This window comes from Capricornis sumatraensis, chromosome 13 (assembly GCF_032405125.1).
Source record: "Capricornis sumatraensis isolate serow.1 chromosome 13, serow.2, whole genome shotgun sequence".
NCBI lineage: Eukaryota > Metazoa > Chordata > Mammalia > Artiodactyla > Bovidae > Capricornis > Capricornis sumatraensis.
In genome coordinates, this window is record NC_091081.1 from 31,494,899 (window position 1) to 31,516,831 (window position 21,933).

General features: G+C 46.1%; 1 pseudogene; it reads left to right on the forward strand.

Annotated features, from left to right (window-relative positions):
* Window positions 1-18,688: 18,688 nt before the first annotated feature.
* Window positions 18,689-19,167, forward strand: LOC138089759 (small ribosomal subunit protein eS1-like; annotated as a pseudogene).
* The last annotated feature ends 2,766 nt before the right edge of the window (window positions 19,168-21,933 follow it).

Sequence of the window (21,933 nt, forward strand, 5' to 3'; positions counted from 1 at the left end):
TCTGTTTGTCCAGTCTCTCATCTACTCAATACACATTTTTGAGCATTTACTGTGTTCTAGGCACAGTTCTGGCCATAGGAGTATAGTGATGGGTAGACAGACAAGGTTCTTGCCTTCAGGGAGCTGACGTTCCAGTGGGGAAGAGCCAAGTTCACCTCACCAAAGCCAGCCGGTCCTTGTCTTCCTTCCTCATTCTCATCACTGCTTTCATAACCAGCCCTACTCCGCCTGCCCCGCCCCCCGCCACACACATGCCTCCCCTCTCTAGTCAGCTTGCAAAACTGCATGCTCTGCTTGTGGTTTTGTCGCCCTGGACGCCTTGCCTCATGCATATGCATCTCTTCATCTCCCATACGTCTACATGTCGTCTTTGTGCCTGGCACGGTTAGGAGTACTTTGTGGGCACTCCATAAAATCAACTGAATGAAGGCCTGGCTCTTGGCATTAAGGCTGACTTTTTTTAAAATTAAGCTTTTTAGTTCTAGAACAGTTTTTTATTCACAGAGAAGTTGTGAAGATGGTGTACAGAGATCCCACATACCCGTCAGCCTGCTCCTCCTGTTGTCAGCATCTGACATCACAGTGGTATATTTGTCACAGTTAAGGAGCCAATGTTGATACCTTATCATTGACTGAAGTCCACGTCCAGATTTCCTTAGCTTTTGCCCTGGCTTCCTTTTTCTGCCGCAGGGTCTCACCTAGGACGCCACACCACAAGTGGTTGTCATGTCTCCCTAACTCCTCGGGTCTGATGGCCTCTTGTCGCGTCTCTTGTGAAGTTGTGACAGGTCTGAAGTGTTTCAGTTAGGCACTGTGTAGAATGCCCCGCTAACTGGGCTTGTCTGATGCATCTTTCACAGTTACACCAGGGTTGTGGGCTACTGGAGGAAGCCAGCAGAGCAGGAGTGCCCTCCTCACGTTGTATCAGGGGGTATGTGCCACCCACATGACAGGCGGGTGAAATCAGTCTTGAACACCTGGCCAAAGCACTGTTTGCCAGGTTTCCGCACTGAAAGTGACCCTGTTCTCCTTTGGCCTACTCTCTTGTTTGGAAGCAAGTCACTGAGTGCAGTACCCCCAGCCCTCAAGGAGGAAGGGAGTGGGGAGAATTCGACTCCACCTCCTGGAGGGTAGTATTTATATTAATCATTTAAGTTCTTCTGTAAGAAAACTTATTTAGGCAACCTCTTATACCGGTATGGCCTCTCGTGTATATTTATTTAAAGGTTTGGGTTATCATCTGATAATCAGGCTCAGATTGTTTCAATTTTGGCCGTTGGGTGTTCTTTTTAGGTTGACTCCTATACCCCTTCAACATACCCTGTCTTTTTGTTTTTTGAGTGTTTCTTTACTTTCTGGCACTCCTGTGGATTTCCTGCCCCAGCCCTAGAATCCATCATTTCTCCAAGGAGCCCTGGTTCCTTCCACTGGGGAGGCCTGTTTTTCAATCCAGACCTCAGCATCACTTACCCACCCACTCAGTCAGCCATTCAAGGAATATGGATGTATATTCTATCGTGCTGATGATTGACCCAGATGTGGAATATACAGTGGGGAACAGCGCAGACAGGTCCACGGCTTCAACTGCTCGTGATGTGGCCTGCAAGACAGACAATAAGCAAATGTCAGCTGAGAAATACATAACTTTGATACATGCTGTAAAGGGAAGGGACAGGGGACTCAGATGAAAAAAAATCTATGTCAGGGGCCTGGGTTACATCAGATGGCTGGAGAAGGCCCCCGTGAGCAGCTAACATCCAAGTGGAAAGTTGAAGGATAAGAACTATTCAGCCATTCAAAGAGCAGAGGGAGGAGTCTTTTCAGACTGCAGGTTAGTGGGGCACGGCTAGATTTTTTAAAAAGGAACAGAACATACTAGAAGTATTATCATGTGGAACTCATGTTCCCTTTATGTGTAGGTTGATGTGTTTACTAGTTAATGAAGTAAAATATTTCTTACTGGGGATGATTGTCAGAAGAAAGTTTGGAAGCCACTGTTGTAGGAGGAAATAAAGGCAGATGAAAGCTCTGAAAAGAGAAAAAGCCATAACACACTTGAGGATCCGAACGGGGGTAGGTGTGCCTGTAGGGAATGAATCTCGCATGCGAGAAGAGGCGCAGCATAGGGAGGCACGCAGCCCACCAGCAGGACTGAGGAGGCCTTGGTATTTTAATGAGGGAGCAGTGGGAGGTCATTGGAGGGTTTCAAACAGGGAAGTGTTGATATTTAAGAAAAGCTTCTAGGCTCCTGTGTGGAGGGTAGGAGAGAGCAGATGAGGAAAGCGGGGCCAGTCAGTGAGAAGGGTCGTCCAGAGAGAAGACAGAGCAAGAAGAGGCAGTCTTGCCCTCCCAGCCACTAGAACAATGCCTGGAACACAGTAGCCCTTGGGTGTATATGTGTTGACTGGGTAAATTACAAGATTGTAGTAAAGATGGAGAGAAACGGTTGAGTCGAGACCTGTTTGGGAAATGGGAGGTTCTGCTGACAGATTGGGTCTGGGGGACATGGACGGGGGGGAGTAAGCGCCCTCCCTCCCACACTGCACCTGCCGGCGCGCACGCATGCTTACTTCCTCTGCTGTCGGCCTGCGTCGGGCAGTTACAAGGTTCTTTAACTGTTTAGACTGTGTTTCTACCCCTGTGCTTAGTCATAGTGGCCAGAAGTGGAAATAACAGAATTTTTCAAGAGAAACAGATTGTTGTAGAATCACAAAAACCAGTTCTTATCGCAGATTGTCAGTCCCACGAGACTTTATAATCTTGGATGCTCTGAACCTCTGTGAACATCAATCACTAACAAATAAAGATCCTCAGAGGGGTGCCAGAATTGCTTGGGTTTTACCATTCTGACAGGGAACTTGAGTCGGGGCTGGGGTGGGGGGTGGTAATTGTGTATTTAGCTATGTGCCAAAGACCCTTCTCCCACCTGATTTTATGTTATATTAAAAGTACATTGTGGCAGAATCCTTTCTTGACACTCCTTTTCTTGACAGTGCCAGTGCCTGAGGTCTGCAGCTGGCTGCCCACTTGGCTGCTGGCATCCTCAGCAGAGGGCAGCCACCTCCCATCACTGTGGAGGGACTGGGAAGAGGACGGGCCTAGACTGAGCCAACAGGGGGCAGAAAACAGAAGGAACCAGTCCCCAGGAACAGAAACACATGAGTCCTCTCTGGCAAGTCGGGCACCAGAGATGGGCGTGCTCCGGAGATGCTGATGAATTTTGAAGGATTGGTCCTTTTGGTCAAACGGGTTTCATGCTCTTGACTGAGAAACCAAAGCAACCATCAAATGTTACTGGAGTGATGCCAGTGGTGTTAAGAATTTTCATATGACAGAATAACAAACTCAAACTGGCTTAAGCAAACAAAGGGATTGCGTTAGCTTATAGCCTAAAAACTCGAGCATGCAGTCCAGAATTTGCATCCTCCTCACCATATCAGCCCCATGCCAGTCTTGTGTATAGCCCTGCTTCTTCTGTGTGTTGGCGTCATCCTTAGGCTGGCCCTCCTCTTGGTGACACGAATGGCCGAGGGGGTTGTGAACTTTGTATTTGCTAACATACTGTCCAGGAGAAGGGGGATTGCCCCCTCTGGTAAACCCACAGAGGGCTGAGGAAGCTTGTTCCCAGAAGCCCTAGGAAACATTTCCTCAGGTTCCACTGGCCTGAATCAGGCTGTATGCCCACCTCTGAGCCAGTCACCATGGCCAGGTGATGGGTACTCTGGCTTCCCCTGGGAGCTGGATCAATCCAGCTGTTAGAGACGGAGAGACAGAGAGGAGAGTGGTTCCCTCGAGGCACAATGTGAGTACTGTGGCAGGAAAAGCGAGGAAAGGACACTAGGGACGCAACCTATATATGGTTACTACATCAGCATCATTATTGTGATAAAGGCCCAATTGGAGGTGATACAGATATAGACAAGAAAACTTTTGTTCAGAACCCCAGTTCTGCCTGCTTCTTGGTGAGTGACTTGACTTCTTCAGGTCTCAGTTTTTTATCTGAGAAAATGTGGATGACAATACCTCAGATATCTAAAAAAATATACACACACACACACACACACACACACACACATATATATATATCAAAATATATAAGGTCACATATTTGAAAAAATAAACTGAGGTACTTTTTGTATTTTCTCGCAGTGCCAAATACAGTCCTTCCTGTAGAAGCCAAGGTTGAGCCCACGTTTGAGCCTAGCAGAATAGCAGGTGGAAGGAAGGCTTCCCTGGCCGTCAAGTGTTGGGCAAGTCAGGGCCCATCTCGTGTCTTCATCGCAAGAAAGAAGTTTCACTGGTTCAGAACCAAACTTAAGCAGCAGGTGTTCAGAGCTGGGGTGCAGAAGTTTCAGCTTTGATTTTTCTATGAAATCGTTCAGGTTATTAAAATGTCGGCCCTGTTCTCTTGTTTAAGAACTGGTTTCATTTCTAATGACACAGCACCATCGTGCCATTCCTTGATTTAGTCACGAGAACCAAAACTAATATGTGGCTAGTTTCAAGTCGTTTTTATAGCAGTTAGTACAGAGAACAACAGGCTCCTGTAAAAACAGATGTATTTGCTATCTGCTTCTCTATCTGCTGCCTCTCAGACTCAACCCCTGATTTCTAAGATGGCGTGGTCCTCTGGTTGGGCCTCATGGGAGAGGCTCTTGCCCAGGACAAAAGCCTGGCTGTTCTTCTCAGTGTGAAATTTTTCATAAGAAACAGGAGTCCCATCCCCTATTGATCCTGTGTATAAAATAGATAACTAATGAGACCTAACTCAGGAAACCCTACTCAGTGCTCTGTGGTGACCTAAATGGGAAGGAAATCCAAAAAAGAGGGGATGTATGTATACATATTGCTGATTCACTTTTGCTGTACAGTAAAAACTAACATAACATTGTAAAGCAACCATACTCCAATAAAAATTAATTTAAAAAAAAAAGAGTCACAGCCCCCAAGCATTGTAAGAATGGTAAAGGGGTATCAGAAAGAGTCCCTTCACCTCTTTAGATAGGATTCACTTGGCATTATTGTCCATTGTGAACACAGAGGAGGTTTTTTTATTTGATGAGTCTCTATAAACTTCTTCAAGGCCTTGTGGTATTAATGTGAGAAAGTTTGCATACATTTAGCATTCTTGGAAAAAGCATGGCCTTCCTAATAATGCTAATACTCTCAGAGTGACCCCACAGCCAGTGTCCTGATAGAGGCTTCATCATCTACCGTGTCTCTACAAGCAGCTCAGATAACAAATGCTTACAGATGAGGAAACAGAGATGCTGAATTTTCCATGGCTTCAGAGAAAGAAGGTTGTGGAGTTCAGAGTCCTGGGCTAACCTCTGTGGTGTAACTGCTTGATCTGTCTGTGGATGAGTTTCCTCACACATAAAATGTAAATAATAATAATAGTTAAAAACCCCTCATTGGTGGCAGTGAGGATCGTGTAAACTCATGCATGTACAGTGTATAGACCAGCATCCAGCATGTAGTTTGTACTCAGTAAATATTCGTTGTAATTATCACTACCTTCACTATCGTTTTTTCTCAGTCACAAATTAAATGCCCTTGTGTCTTTAACTCACACATGTACAATCCACCTGCTGGGTCTCCCCCCAGTCTCAATTATACACTTGATCTCAAGTTGTCTTCCAACAGCTATTTCAGACTAGGGCAAGTCAGGCTTCCATGCTAGAAAGTTGGCTTCCTCTGGGGTCATCTCAACAATCTTTTCTTAATGTCTTTTAATGCTAAATATGACTCCTAGCATGGGCTTCCCTGGCAGCTCAATGGTAAAGAATCTGCCTGCCAACACAGGAGACACGGGAGACACGGGTTTGGTCCCTGATCCAGGAAGATTCCCTGGAGAAGGAAGTGGCCACCCACTCCAGTATTCTTGCCAGAAGAGCCCCATGGACAGAGGAGCTGGGCGGGCTCCAGTCCATGGGGTCGCAAAGAATCTGACATGACTTAGTGACTGAACAACAGCGTGACTCCTAGGGCACCAGTGTTTTGCAATGTTGACTGTTGAATTGACTATCAGGTCAGGTAGATCCAACTCACCTGGAAGACTGGATTGGGCAGTTATGCCTCCTGCTCTTTGCTCTGACTCGGAGCCTGTGCTATGCTATAGTCAAACCCAGGTCCACCTTCTTGGCCCAGTTTAAAATGTTCCATCCAGTTCAGCCAACATCATTTCACTTAATTCCTGCATTTAAAAAAATTTCCACGTTGGGAACATTGTCAAGAAAGCCTTTCTGTAGTTCATTTCTTGGATTATCTTATTCTTTGTTCCTTTCCACCAGTATTCTTTACTGTGTTCATCTGAGCAGTCCCAGTAATGATGGTGCTGTTCATTGCTTTGCATACGTACATCTTGCCCCTTCTCTCAGACGTTGAATTTCTTGAAGCTGAAAGCCGTTGCCTCTCTTTCTTTGCATCACCCGCAAGCCTGGGGGCAGGTCTGCCTGGAGGTGAACTCACGGAAGGGCTCTGACTAATCTCTGTGGATCTCCCACAGATGGATCTCCCCCATCCTTTCCCTCAGCTTACACCCTCTTTCCTTTCTCCTGAGTGTCTCACAGGCCCTTTCTGCCTGGCAGGAGGTAGGCCTTGAGCAAGCAGAGACGTAGACTGCATTGCCAGGGCTGATCTGTCCTGTTTTGGGGCTTTGAAGGTGATACACCCAGGGGCATCCTTGGACCAGGCCTCCAACCCCCTCTGTTGGACTACCTGTTAGCAGATCACCTGCCATTTCCTCAAACAGATGACCACATCTTCCCTTCAAGTCTCCTCGTGTTTCCCTTGGTCCAGTCTCTCTCCTCCCACCCGCACTCTCACCCTGCCTCTCCCGGATTCTCTTCCAGGCCTGTCCCGTCTCCCGGCCTCCGTTTGTGCCCTGGCCTCTGCTCTTGCTCGATCCTTCTGTGTGCCTCACTTTGGTTTCTGTTCCCCCTCTTCTTTTTCTTTCACTTTCCCCCGCCCACCAGACTGTTTTACCAGTGTCATCATGACTTACAGTGTGGGAACATGGCCCTCGCTGGCTCCCACATTACACAGCCTCGCTGGCTTTTTGGATGCCCTCTGCTGAGCCAAACCAGCAGGACAAACCCTCCACGATAGCCGGACACCGGGCAGCTCCCACCGGGAGGCCTCCTTCCTGCCCACCTCCGGAAGCAGGGCAGGGCTGAAGATGGAGGCCACAGAGAAGGACCCCAGACCTTTCCTCAGCTTCTGTTGGGGCATGTGAGCTGGGTGTGACCCCAAGACTTAGAACAGCTTCGCTCTGTGAAAGCGCGAAACAGGGAGGGTTCTCTGAAAGGAATGGTCTGGGCTGCGGGGAAGAGGTGGGGTAGCACATATGACTGAGACCCGGGAGGTTTCTAGTGCTGACATGACTCGGCTCCTAATCCACAGAACTCAGCTGAAACACCCAGGCCAGTGAATAACAGGGTCCCAGTCATAAGCAGAAAATGCTCTTCCCTTTTTCTTCCTTCCACCTCACCCATGCAGCTTTGTGCAATCAGTCCTCATACAAAGGTTTGCAGAATTATCCAAGTGGAGGCCAGGTCTGCTGTTTCTTGGCCACATCTACCTTCCCAGAGGGTCGACCAGCATAGCTGAAGCACGCTGGACCGCGGAGCAGAGCTGGGAGAGGGGCGCCACAGCTGCTGGGAGCCAGGCCTTCTCGAACTCAGTTTCAGAGACCAAGAAACGGTCTTCTTACTTCAAACATGCAAACATTCTCCCTGTGAGGCAGCTGCCCTTTGAAGCTGTGGACCAGGGTGGAAATAAAAGCTGTCTGAGAAAGGATAAGTTTCTTTCTTACGCTCGCAGCTGACCGTTCTATTTCCTGCTGGTTTTCTGCATGGACCCTCTGCCGGCAGCATAGGGGGAGCCTGCAGCAGCCGGCGCAGCAGGGCCCGAGTGAAAGTGACTAACACCCCAGCCTCCACAGCTACCTCGGCCTCTGCAGCACCTTTCTCCAGCCTGACCTCCTCATGCTGCCTTTCTGCTGCTGCTGTGGGAGCCAAGCACGAAAGCCGGGCTGAACAGGCTGGTTGAAGAAAGGAGTGAGTCAGGGCTCACGTCTCGGAAAGGCAATGTGGGCTGAATCCTGGTGCCAGGGGTTAAAGCCCGCCCATGCATCTCACCCATAGCACAGGCAGGAAGGCGATACAGCTAAACTCAAGTGGGACATTTGTATTCAGAGATCGTTTATGTTCACCCACATTGCCTGGTATGGTGCTGAGAATGCATTTAATATTTATGGACCCTTTGACATTTAAATAAGGCCTGGCCAAAGGAAAATGAAGAGATAATAGGAGTTTTGCCAAATAGGACCAAGGAATGCAATTTTTTGAACTCTTAAATTTTTTTCTCTTCCATTATGGTTTATTATAGGATACTGAATATAGTTCCCTATGCTGTACAGTAGGTCCTTGTGGTTTATCCATTTTATATGTAGTCATTTGTATCTACTAATCCCAAACTCCTAATTTATCCCTCCTCCTCCTTTCCCCTTTGGTAACCGTGAGGTTGTTGTCTTATGTCTGTGAGTCTGTTTCTGCACATAAGTTCATTTGTGCCATATTTTAGATTCCACATATAAGTGACATCATATGGTATTTGTCTTTCTTTTTCTGACTTACTTCATTTAGTATGATAAACTCTAGGTCCATCCATGTTGCTGCAAGTGGCAAAATTCCATTTGTTCTTATGGCTGAGTAGTATTCCATCATATGTATATACACACACGCTGCATCTTGTTAAACCCATCATCTATTAATAGACAGTAGGGTTGTTTCCGTATCTTGGCTATTGTGAATAGTGCTGCTATGAATATCGGGGTGCATATATCTTTTTAAATTATAGTTTTCTCCGGATATATGTACAGGAGTGGCTTTGCTGGATAATATAACTCTATTTTTAAATAACTATTTTTATAGAACCTTAGTCAATATCAGCCATAGATTGTCAATCTCCTATTTCTGACTCTTATTTTAGAAGTAAATGTATAATGTTATCCATACCAAGTATCTTGGATATCTGTTTCAGTCAGTCTTGAAAGTCTACAGAGCTGGACTTCTGAGACCTTCTACTCTGGACCTATAGAGTACACAGATAATGCACTGACTGGCAAGAAGGAAATATTTTAACTTCTGTTTAATCTATGTTTTAATGTAGAACTGAGGAAAGGAATTAAGCTTTGTTCTTACTACTAGTAATAATATGACTAATATTTGCTATACAAATTCCCAAGTACATGTGTGTAACATTTACAAATATAAATCTGATGGGGATGCAGGTTCTACTTTTGGCTAGGGAGATTGGATTATATGATTATAAAATGTGTGCTGGGGGACTTCCTTGGCGTTCCAGCAGTTAAGAGTCTGTGCTTCCACTGTAGGGAGGCAAGGATTTGATCCCTGGTTAAGGAACTAGGATCCATCATGCTGAATGGTGTAGCCAAAAAAAAAACCAAAAACGTTTGCTGAGACTTCTGCTTCTGACCAATATGGAATGACAGAGACCGAATTTACCCTTCAATCTGAAACAGCTCCCACAAAGAAACAGGTCTAGCAGAGAAGTTGTCACATGATATTCATGAATGAAAATGAGTTGAATGAATAACTGAAGCCCCCTAGGGAAGCCCAGGATGGTTATATCACAGATGATGAGGTGTTAGGGCCCCAGTGCACCTTAGATCTGATATAGTTCACTTTCCTCACTATCTAGATGAGGAAAGTGAGGTCCAAAACCACACAGTGACTTCTCCAAAGTTCCTCAGCCCCTACTGGTGGAGTTACTGGGAATATTCTTTCCTATAAACCAGTCCTTGAGTCAAGCAAGACAATAAACCAGAGAGCCCCAAGCTGTAGAAGGACCTTTCTTAAAGGGCTAATTCCTGATATTCACAGAGCAGGGACAGGATGGAGTTCAGTGTGTTAAATGTAATGTGTTCAGAAGCTAAATTAGGCACCAAGAATTATTGCAGACAAAGCCACTTGAAATTGAAGATATGGCCGGACATTGTGCAATTTTAGAGAAATGCCAAAACTTCCAGGTTGGACACAGAGACTAGAGGAAGATCGCTGCTAAGCTATGTTGTCACCAAAGATTCCTCAAGACTCTACAGGAGACTGGATCAAAACATCTATCTACCTGAAAACTCCAGATAATTTGGTCCTGATCCAGACCAACCCCTATTTCTGAGGATAACCCGCAGGCCTGGGTCTGTCCTAAGAGTCAGGGTTGGGGGTGCGACACAGCAAGCAGTCTCATGTTGGGACCCGACTGCCCAACTGCCTGGCTTGACTGGGACTCCACATGAAGAAGACCCAGTCCTGAGGGGACACTTCAGGGGTCAGCACTGGAAACCTTCAGACCGCATGACATGTGTATCACAGGAGGATCTCCCTGCCCTGGACTGAAGGAGCCCCTGATGTACCCAGCAGGCAGGAGCGCCCCCGCCCCCACGCCACCCTGTGGGTTTGCCTGCTCTCGCCAATGGGTGCGTAGTCAGGCAGCCTCAGTGGCCTCGCTCCTCTGCTGAGGTTTGTCCTGGTTTCTTGTGGGAAGTGGCAGCTGTGGACGAACCCTTTCACTTTGGGTTTCTCCTCAGTTCAAACCCCTGCCTGCTTTTCAAAGTCCTTGAAAAGGCAGCCTAGCTCTTTCAAAGCACTTTTTCGGGGGCCACAAAATTCTAGAACATGTCCATGACTGCCTGCTGTTGTCCTGAGTGCTTTAAGACTTGATCTGCACCCACTGTAGGAGTGGACTTTGCCCATGGATGCCCCCTGCCATCTCTCCTGCCACCCGGAGTACGTGTATGGGCATACAGAGTGCTTGACTCTTGTTTCAAAGACTTCTTAGGAGCCTCACTGTTGGACAGAATTTTCAACAGTGACATTTGGGCTTCACCTGACAAAGAGAATGACAGAGTTTGAAAGTGAGTGGTGAGGAAACCAGAATTGAAAGAGACACGTGCACCCCAGTGTTCATCGCAGCACTGTTTATAACAGCCAGGACATGGAAGCAACCTAGATGTCCATCAGCAGATGAATGGGTAAGAAAGCAGTGGTACATATACACAATGGAGTATTACTCAGCCATTAAAAAGAATACATTTGAATCAGTTCTAATGAGGTGGATGAAACTGGAGCCTATTATACAGAGTGAGGTAAGCCAGAAAGAAAAACACCAATACAGTATACTAACATATATATGGAATTTAGAAAGATGGTAACGATAACTCTGCATGTGAGACAGCAAAAGAGACACAGATGTATAGAACAGTCTTTTGGACTCTGTGGGAGAGGGTAAGGGTGGGATGATTTGGGAGAATGGCATTGAAACATGTATAATATCATATGTGAAATGAATCACCAGTCCAGGTTCCATGCATGATACAAGATGCTCGGGGCTGGTGCACTGGGATGACCTCTCAGAGGGATGGTACAGGGAGGGAGGCGGGAGGGGGATTCAGGATGGGGAACATGTGTACACCCATGGTGGATTCACGTTGCTGTATGGCAAAACCAATACACTAGTGTCAAGTAATTAGCCCCCAATTAAAGAAATTAAAAAATTAAAAATAAAAATAAATAAATAACTTACCTAGAATACGAAAAGCTCAGGAAGACTAACCCATTGTCCAGAAAAAATAAATAATCAATTGAAAATGGAAAAAAAAAACTGCAAAAAAAAAAAAAAGAAAGTGAGTGGTGATTTAAATGAGACTTATACAGACTTCTCTGCCCTGGAATCTCTAGAAGGGGAGAATTCCTCTAAAAAGGAATCTAACAAGAGATGATTATACAGCTTAAAGCAAGTCTCCTACGCAAGACTGGCCATCTGATTTAAACCAGATTTGGAAGTAAATCTTCTCTGCCTTCCCTGATGGCTCTGTGGCAAAGAATCCACCTGCCAGTGCAGGCGATGCGGCTTTAATCCCCAGGTCAGGAAGATCCCCCTGAGAAAGAAATGGCAACCCACTCCAGTATTCTTGCCTGTGAAATCCCATGGACAGAGGAGCCTAGCGGGATACAGTCCATGGGGTCACAAAAGAGTCAGACACGATCTAGAGACTACGCAGCAATAACTCCTTGGGCTCAGGACCCAGTCTGGAGGTGGCCTGAACCAGCCTGACCCAGGGGTGGATGTACCCAGCCAAGCTACACCTGTGCTGTGCTCTCCCAGCACAGAATCGTCCCCTCAGTTCATGAGCAGAGGCTGAATGCAGAGCCCTGGAGTGGGAAAGGCACATTTCTGGTGGCCAGTGCCAGGAAAGTGATCCCTGTGCACTAATGAGAGTGAACAGCACAGGGCTGTTGTTAGTCTCCACTTTATAGATCAGGAAACAAAGGGATTGAAAGAGCAAGTAAGACACCCACTGGCATGGGCTGAGTCAGCAGAAGACTGGGCCCAGGACACAGACTCTTGGCCTCCTGGGCCAGCATTTGGCTCTGCTTCTGTGCTCTCAAGACGTTTCCTGCTTCATCCACAGCAAGAGTTCTTGGAGACCCTCATTCTGTGATTCCTGCCCTAACGCCGTCAGTTCTCCTGAGGTTTGCTCAACAGCCGGAGGCCCTGCCTTCCCTAGCCTCCCTTCCCGCCTCCCCTTGGCCGTCTTGTGGGGTGTCTAGCTCCAGCTGGCGTCTTACACACTTGTCCCAGTTGGCCTCCTCACTCACTCCAGCACATCCACCAGGTGGTCCCTGTGCCCTTGGCCTTGGCTGTGCCAGCAACTTATCCACACAGAGTGGCTCAGAAATGCAGCCCTGACCAGGGGTTTCCAGCCTCGTTTCCTTCCCTGACGGCTTTGGCCGCCCGCACTGGTCTCTCTGGTTTCTTGGGGCACTCCCTGTGCCCTCTTCCTTGTCTCCTTCTCTGCCTGGAAAGCCCTCCTCTTCCTGCATCTGCAGGGCTCTTTCAGGAGTTCAAGGCCCCTCCCAGCTCTTCGAGAGCTGTGTTCCCTTCTCTACGATGTCCTCTTGTACCCCCAGAAGATACACTGTGGTCTCTCCAGCTGCCATTTGCCTCCAAACTTTGGCCCCAGCTCTCACTAATTGCTCAAATTTACATTTAAGGTAATGTGATAGGCCAGATTCTAAAATTACCCAAGGATTTCCTGTCTCCCCTCTTGTGTGCACACCATTTGAATACATTGGATTTTACTCTCGTGATTAGGTTATGTTTTATAGCACAGTTGACCTTAAGGGCAGCTTCCCTTGTGGCTTAGCTGGTGAAGAATCTGCCTGCAATGCAGGAGACCTGGGTTCAATCCCTGGGTTGGGAAGATTCCCTGGAGAAGGGAAAGCCTACCCACTCCAGTATTCTGGCCTGCAGAATTCCATGGATTGTATAGTCCATGGGGTCGCAAAGAGTTGGATACGACTGAGCAACTTTCACTGACCTTAAGGGAGATTATTATCCCAGTGGCCCTGACTTAAATCATAACAGGGACCTCAGTCCTGTGACCAAATTCTAGCACCAACAAGAAAGTGCTGAAAGTGCCCCGTTTCCCCAGAACCTCCAGGCAAGAGCTCAGCAGGGTCAACACCTTGATTTCAACATGGTGTCACCCTGTGCCTAGAGCCCAGGCATGCTGTACCAGCCTTCTGATTTATAGAACTTAACTGTGAACTCATAAATGGGTATTGTTCCAAGCAGGTAAATTGGTAGTTATTTTTGTGATGCTGTAGAAAACCAATATAAGTGAATACTGAATTGTGTTGGAGCTGTGGATTCTCCACTTTTATCCTGGTACCTGCATCTCAGGTCAGCAGCTGCAGCCACACTTTGTTGACTGTCAGTCTTAGATTGCAGACTCCCAGCACAAGAGCCTGGCTGCCTGGTTCTCCCTGAATATAATTCAGCAACAAGAGGGATTCTTGGTTTCCAGCACTCTGCTGCCAGCTGCAAGACAACGATGAACTTGGCCTTTCTGCCGTCGGGGGCTTCTAATCTAGTAACAAACAAATAGAGTATAATACAAAGTAGATCAAGACAAGGGAAATTATATCCAGTATTTGAAATCAAAAACTTCTTAGAGGAAGTGACATTGGAGCTGAACCCTGAAAGCTGAGTGGGGTTTTTACTTTAGGGATGAAAGTAGGAAATTGAGTGGATTTTTAAAGAAATAGTATGTCCGACATTTGACACATCAGGTGATTTAGAAATGAAACAGTATTCTGGGTCCATGGTGTGTGAAGCCTCTTGAATCATTGGGAGTAGTGTGTTTGGGCAACTTGGTGAGAAATTGGGGGCCATAGAAAGTTTAGAGGCTGGGGCGGGTAGAATCAAGGCTAACTGAGTATGTAGGATGGATTAAAGTAAAGGCGGGTAGGAAATGAGGATTGTTTGCAGACTGTGGGAGAAGAAGAGGTAAAAGTTAATCAGAGCCTGCATCGTGACTCTGGCAGTTGGGACAGAGGAAGGAGAGAATGTCCTAGTCATGCGAGAAGATAGAAATTCCACCAGTGGAGCCACAAAATAAACATAGCATCCCGTGGGTCCATCCGTCAGTCCCACCTTCCTCCACTCATTCCCATATTTAAGATGTGTTGTATGTCTCCTGTAGCCAATAATCTGTCCCAGGTGCTGCCCCAAAGGCAAACATCACGACATTTGAGGAAATATGACTATGTTACCAAGAGGAAAATGTTAAGTCCTGTAAGAGAAGCGTGGCTGAAGAACTACAGTCTCAGGAGGGAGGAAGATGGCACCCAGCTGCAGCCACAGAGCCTTCGAGAAAAAATGACGTGGGGTCACTGTTTAACTTGTAGGTGACAGATTTAAAAGGAGAGGGGTCTTTGCGTCTCTCCTCTAACTACCAATGAAACTTCATCTCATCCCAGTATATACACACCCCCACCCTCACCCACACATCCACCCACCACACACACACACACACACACATACACACAGTCAGCTGGAGCCAGCTGACTTCAACCCCACAATGACAAACATGGAGAAATAGTTATTCCTGCAAATGCTCAGTTGGGTTTTTCTAGAAGACAACTGGGGAGCCCTTAGACACTGGCTTCCTTCACTCACCTCCCTGACTGACCACCCGAGCTGTGATTGTTTTCATGAGCACACCGGCTAAGAGACACACAGCATTGCTTTTGTTCAGCCACCACCAGACCAGCCAAGGGACGACTAGGCCAACAGGGCTCTTCCTCCTTCCCCCTCGGTTCTGGGTAAGCACACATCTTCCACCCTTACTTTAAAGGCAGACAGTTTGTTTTTATCATTTGCCAACACAGCTGAGGATGATTATTAATTAATCAAAAACACTGACTTTTAACTTCCCACGCTCTCTCCAGAGATGCTCCAGTGACAGCATGCATCTGCACTTCAGAGCTGTTTAGATAGAAGTGGGCACCATGCAGCAAAGACTTTTTTTTTTTTTCTGGTTTATTCTTTTTTAAAACACAACTCTAGTTTAATCCCATTTAGCCAGTAAACTTGATTTTAAGGTGGTCCCATTTTGTGGGGTTTTCTATTGGTCTTTTTTATACAGCTTCCTTTGAAATCAGAAGTGCTGTGTCAGGATTTCACTAAAAGGAAAATAAGTTCAGAGCATTTTCTGTTCATCAAAAGCTCAGACCGAAGCACACGAGCAGCATGTTTCCATGAATAATGAAACACCATTGTCCTCCTCTGCTGGTGAGCTTCTGTGCTGGTAGTGCCCTCCAAATTCAAGGTCTCAGCAAGGAGTACCTAACAGCTGCTGAGAGCAAGTTTGAAATGTTACAGTTGAAACATCACAGCAAATGCTGATCTGATTCAATGGGCTGAGGTTTAAGCGACCGTCTTCCCCTCGGTTCTAAGATGGCGCTGCTGAGGAGTCATCCTCCCCTCTCTGAACTTGAGCTTTGTGGCCGTACAGTGGTTTTCAGTGCAAAAAGAAAGGGGCGGCAGAAGATCGCTTGCCTCAAATTACACATCAAAGCCTAATGGCTACCTCTAGAGTGAGACGTGGGGTGCGCGCCCTTGGCTTCACTGCGTGGCAGAGACTAGAGTGAAAACTACGGCGCCTTTTTAGGGGCTGTACCTAAGAGAAGATCTACAGAAGAAGATAGAAGATTTTAAGCAAAACCAAGCTTGGGAGGCAAGTGAGCTTCCCTTCCATTCAGCGAGGCCCACACCTTCGAAATCTCACTGAAGGCTCTGCTGAGAGCACGTTGTCTTGTAAGTGCAGCTGTGCCAACTTGGGATCGGTGTTTTGTGAAACACGGAGTGGAGCCCCCCTCCCCTCCGAATGAGCCTGCTCCCCTTCCCGCCGCTTCTCTTCCTCCTCCTTACTGATCTGTGTTCCCCCCCAGCCCATTTAAGACAAACTCCTGGGCTTGCCAGTGCGCAAACCATCCAGGCTTTGTTTCTTCTCTTTGCCCACCTGCCATCGGTCTCTTTGTCCTTGTCATTGTTCTTCAACAGCTCCACTGGAGGCGTTGGAGGGAAATAAAAAGATAAAAACTCCAGCTTGTCACAGTCCATTTGCTTCTTGTCAACAGCTCTGCTAAAAGGAAGAAGAGGAAGCTATTGGCCAAGATAAGAGTTTAGATAAGGTTTGGGGATTATCTGTAGAATTTCATTTATTCAAGGTTACCCTCCTAAGCACCTGAGGATAATGGGAGAAGGGTGGGGTATGTTTATCAAGCACCTGTTTTTAGGAAGTTAAGAGGAAGATTCTTCAGTCATTTCTAAGAGCTGGTCAAAATAACTCGAGATAAAACTATCATAGCTACTTTATACCTTGTTGACATAAAACTAGCAAGCAGCTAACCATCCACTCCATTGTTTAGCTCCCTGAAGCTGACTGACTCTGAAAGTGGAGAATTTCCTATCTCTTGTTAGGCGAGGAAAGAATTTAACTCACTCGGGTTAATAGGGGTCCGTGACAGCCCTGCCGTTCCTTTGAATGGCTAGGAAGAAGCAAATTGAATAGAAAAGTAGAGGTCTTTGATTACAAGTAATAGAAAACAACTGAAACTAATTTAAGTCAAAAAGATCAATTTATTGTAAAGACACAGCAGAGGACCTCAAGGGACCCAAGGGCCAAGTCTCTGCAAAGTGCTGAGGCTGAGGCCACCAGGCTTTAGGCCTCTCAGCCCACCTCACAGTCTCTCCTTAAAACCACTGTCCATCCTCTTCAGTCCTCTCGTTTATACCTTAACCCTTCCCCTTGTCCTACCCCTTCCCCTCCCTGAGCAGGGGAAAGCAGAGCTGATCCAAGCTCCCAGATTTCCACTTTCACAGGGCTAACCAGCAAAGAAACAAAGACCACTCTCTTCTGGTAACAGAAGAAAGGGCATCTGATTGGCCCAGCTTGAGAGAAGTATCTACCTTTGGCCCAATCAGCTCTGATGGGGTCGTGGTTATAAATATGGGCGCTGGTTCAGAGAGAGCCAGTGCTCAGAAAAAGTGTGGGGTGATGGGGTAGGACCACTCAACATTTATTAATCCAGCAACAACAAAAAAGGGCCATTGTACCTGTTTCCCTCATGCTTAAACAATCTAGAGGAAAACCTACACATGTAGGAAGACACCTAAAATCTTTTATTGCTAATTACTGTGAGCATAAAAACCCTGATTAGAATGAGCTCTCAGGAAATAACCAAAACAGCCCATCTCCAGTTGAATAGATAAATACATTAAGGATGGGCATAAAATGGAGCCCACAACACAGCGGTGAAAATTAATGAGCTACAGCTACACATTGCAATATGGAAGAGTCTTGAAAGTATAATGATGCGTGAAAAAAGCAAGTCACAGAAAAATAAATCCAGATGTTTTTACTTATGTGAGGTTCAGAAACATGCAAAATTGGACAATGCATTATAATGCAGCCTTCTATGTGTTTATGGTAAACTATAAAGAAAGAAAAGAAAGTTATAGACTAAATTCAGGTCACCTGTGAGGTGGAGAATGAAAATGTGCTTGGGAACAGATAGACACAGAACTTCAAACGTGTCAGTAATGTTATTTGTTAAGCTGATTGGTAGATGTGATGGAATAATTTTGTTATGATTTAATATGTGCTTATCTACTCTTCTTATGTTCATATAGTTTATAATTTTATATATATATATATATATATATATATAAATGAATGCCCTTATGCAAAGTTCTAAGGAGGCCATTTCTCTGTCCTGGGTAATGGCCAGTGGTATTGTGCTTGCCTGATCATGGGACACTGGTGAGTAATTCCATTTGTAAAATGGTTTTCCAGTTTCTATCCATGTGACAACCACCCTCACAAGGAAAGTATCTGGGGTGGCCTGTCAGCACTGTGGCCCAGAGAGTGCCTAAGGTATAACCAGGCTTTTCTTGGGTCCTTTGTCCTGGATGTCAAAGCAATTATTCACCTCTATTCCCAGGTCAAATGTCCCAACCATCTCTACCCAAGAAAGCGACCTACCTGTGAGCATTCCCATCAAAGCATGATTACAGGGCCTAAGTTCCCACTGGAGTTGTACTTCCACCCTTTGGCTCTCTTAGGGGCACGACTGAGCAACTTCACTTTCACTTTTCCCTTTCATGCATTGGAGAGGGGAATGGCAACCCACTCCAGTGTTCTTGCCTGGAGAATCCCAGGGATGGGGGAGCCTGGTGGGCTGCCGTCTCTGGGGTCGCACAGAGTCGGACACGACTGAAGCAACTTAGCAGCAGCAGCAGCAGCAGGGGCCCCATGGCAGTTGTCAAGAACAAGCACCATATGAAAGGAGGCAAAAAGGGAGCCAAGAAGAAAATGGTTGACCCATTTTCTAAGAAAGATTAGTATGATGTGAAAGCACCAGCTATGTTCGATATAAGAAATACTGGTAAAACACTGGCCACTGGAATTCAAGGAATTAAAATCGCATCTGATGGCCTCAAGGGTTATATTTTTGAAGTGAGTCTTGCTGATCTGCAGAATGATGAAGTTGCATTTAGGAAATTCAAGCCAATTGCTAAGGATGTTCAGGGAAAAAAAACTGCCTGATTAATTTCCATGACATGGATCTTACCCATGACAAAATGTGCTCCATGGTCAAAAAAAATGTCAGACCATGATTGAAGCTCACGTTGATGTCAAGACTACCTACCAGTGTTCATCTGTTCTGTGTAGGTTTTACTAAAAAATGCAACAGTCAGATTTGGAAGACCACTTATGCCCAGCACCAGTAGGTGCATCAGATGTGCACAGAGGTGATGGAAATCACGACCTGAGAGGTGCAAATGACTTCAAAGAGGTGGTCAGTAAATTGATTCCAAACAGCATTGGAAAAGACATAGAAAAGACTTGCCAGTCTATTTATCTACTCCATGATGTCTTCTTTAGAAAAGTAAAAATGCTGAAGAATGCCAAGTTTGAATTGGGGAAAACTCATGGGGTTACATGGTGAAGGTAGTAGTTCTGGAAAAGTGACTGGGCATGAGACAGGTGCCAAAGTTGAACAAGTCCAAGAAGGTTTAAAATGCAGTCCTTTAATGATGACAGATAAAAGATCTTACTTTTGAAAAAATAAAACCACTATGACAAACTGACAGTTTCTTGCAAGGTTAGACATAGAACTACCATATGGCCCAGCAATTCTATTCCTGACATATATCCCACAGAATTGAGAGCAGGGACTTGAACAGATACTTGCACACCCGTACACACAGCATCATTACCCACAATAGCCAAAAAGTGGAAACAACCCCAGTGTCCATGAACAGATGAATGGATAAAGAGATATGGTACATCCAGAGAATGGAATATTATTCAGCCATGAAAAGGAATGAAATTCTGACACATGCTACATGTGGATGAACCCTGAAAACGTTATGCTTAGTAAAGTGAGTTAGACACAGAAGAATAAATATTGTATGATGCCATTTATGCAAGATACCTGGCATGGGCAAATTCATAGACAAAATAGAATGGTGGTTACCAAGGGCTGGGAGAATGGGGAAGAGGAAGTTATTATTCGATGGATACAGAATAATATCCAGAATGTTTGTTAGGGATGATGAAAAGGTTTGGGTGTAAATAGCATGGTGGTTACACCACATTATAAATACTTTTAGTACCACTGAATTGTACACTTAACAAACGTTAAGATGATAAATTGTTGTTCAGTGGCTCAGTCATGTCCAACTCTTCGTGACCCCGTGGACTGCAGCATGCCAGGCTTCCCTGTCCTTCACCATCTGCCGGAGTTTGCTCAGACTCATGTCCATTGAGTCGATGATGCCATCCAACCATCTCCTCCTGCCCTCCATCTTTCCCAGCATCAGGTTATTTTCCAGTGAGTCAGCTCTTCACATCAGGTGGCCAAAGTATTGGAGCTTCAGCTTCGGCATCAGTCCTTCCAATGAATGTTCAGAGTTGATTTCCTTTAGGATTGACTAGTTTGATCGCCTTGCTGTCCACGGGACTCTCAAGAGTCTTCTCCAACACCACAGTTCCAAAGCATCCATTCTTTGGCACTCAGCCTTCTTTATGGTCCAACTGTCACATCTATACATGACTACTGGAAAAACCCTAGCTTTGACCATATGGACTTTTGTTGTTAAATATTATGTGTATTTTACTACAGTTTAAAAACACAGTTACAGAGCACTGGGAAAGACATACATTTGGATAGAGGGAAATGCTACAGGGCAGGGGAAGGTAGATAAGTGCACGGCATTTTTTTTCTGTGCTAGTTCCACACAGAGTATTGAGACCACTTTACCTCCAGTCCAGTCCTGCAGCCTGGGACCATCATTTCCAATATTCTCAGTGTGGCAAAATGAGAACATATGTGTGCCTCAGGGCATGTGATATCATGGAGTCCCCTCTGCGGGGGAAGCAAGTCCATAGGGCCAGTGCTAAGCCCCCAACTTCCTCCTGCCTGGACAGTAGAGGTGGGCCAGGGAGAGGACTGAACACAGCTCTGTGTTCCCAATTCGTCAGCACGACATTTGGCAGCTGGTGGTTGTTCAGTGTTTTGGAGGAAGAGAAGGAAAGATGTGTGTGGTTAAGACCCATCTTCTGTTTGCTTTTAGTTTTCTGGGACCAAGTGGTTGCCTCTGACACACAGAATGTCCTTCTTTGTTTAAACAGCAGAGATCATCCCCAGATCCACAGAATGGTGGGTAGGTCAGGAGTTGGGCTGTAAGTAACAACATACAGCTGGAGAGGCCTGTGCCAAAAGGGGACCCCTGGAGGGAGCTGGGGCCTCATACCAGGGGCCCAGGCCACGTTGTGACCTCCGAGGGCCCTGGGCACCAGGGCCTTTGTCAGCCCCTCCCATCATAATAATATCAATATTAAAATATTTAAAATGTAACTTTAAATTATTCAACATGTTTTCCTCTTTTAGAGCAAATTTCATTGATTTCTGTGGGCCCTAAAAATTTCTCTTTTTTTTTGAAAGTGAGAAAAAACTTAAAGTTTCATAGGCCCCCAGAAGTATCTCTGCCCTAGCACTGTGCTCCCTGTGCGTGACCTGAGAGGGCCTGGAGCACGCCTTCGTGTCTTTCTTCCTCTCGGGGTTATTCTTCTGATGTAGGAGGAGACTTTGAGGTCATCTGTGCCACCTCCCGTGCAGGCAGAAGTCCCACTAAGGCAACCTCCAGGGGGATCATGCATTCTCTGCCTCCAGCCATGGGATCCAAGCAGCCCCTCTAAGTATAAGCAAGTTCTTAATATTGAGCTCTTGAGCAAAAGCCTTCATCCCTGTAATTTTCAGCAGCTGCTTCTAACTGCACTCAACTGGGTCAACACAGAGCAAGTTTTAAGTCCTTTAAAGATCTGACGCAACTCCCATGTGTCATCTCTACCCCTCAGCCCAAGTTCTCTGCTCCAGGTTAAGCACTCTGAGACCTTGCGTGGCAGGATCTATAAACCCTCGTCTGCTGAGCACCCTCCTTTGGACAGATACTGATGCACCTCAGATGTGGCCTGATCAGATCACACCTGTC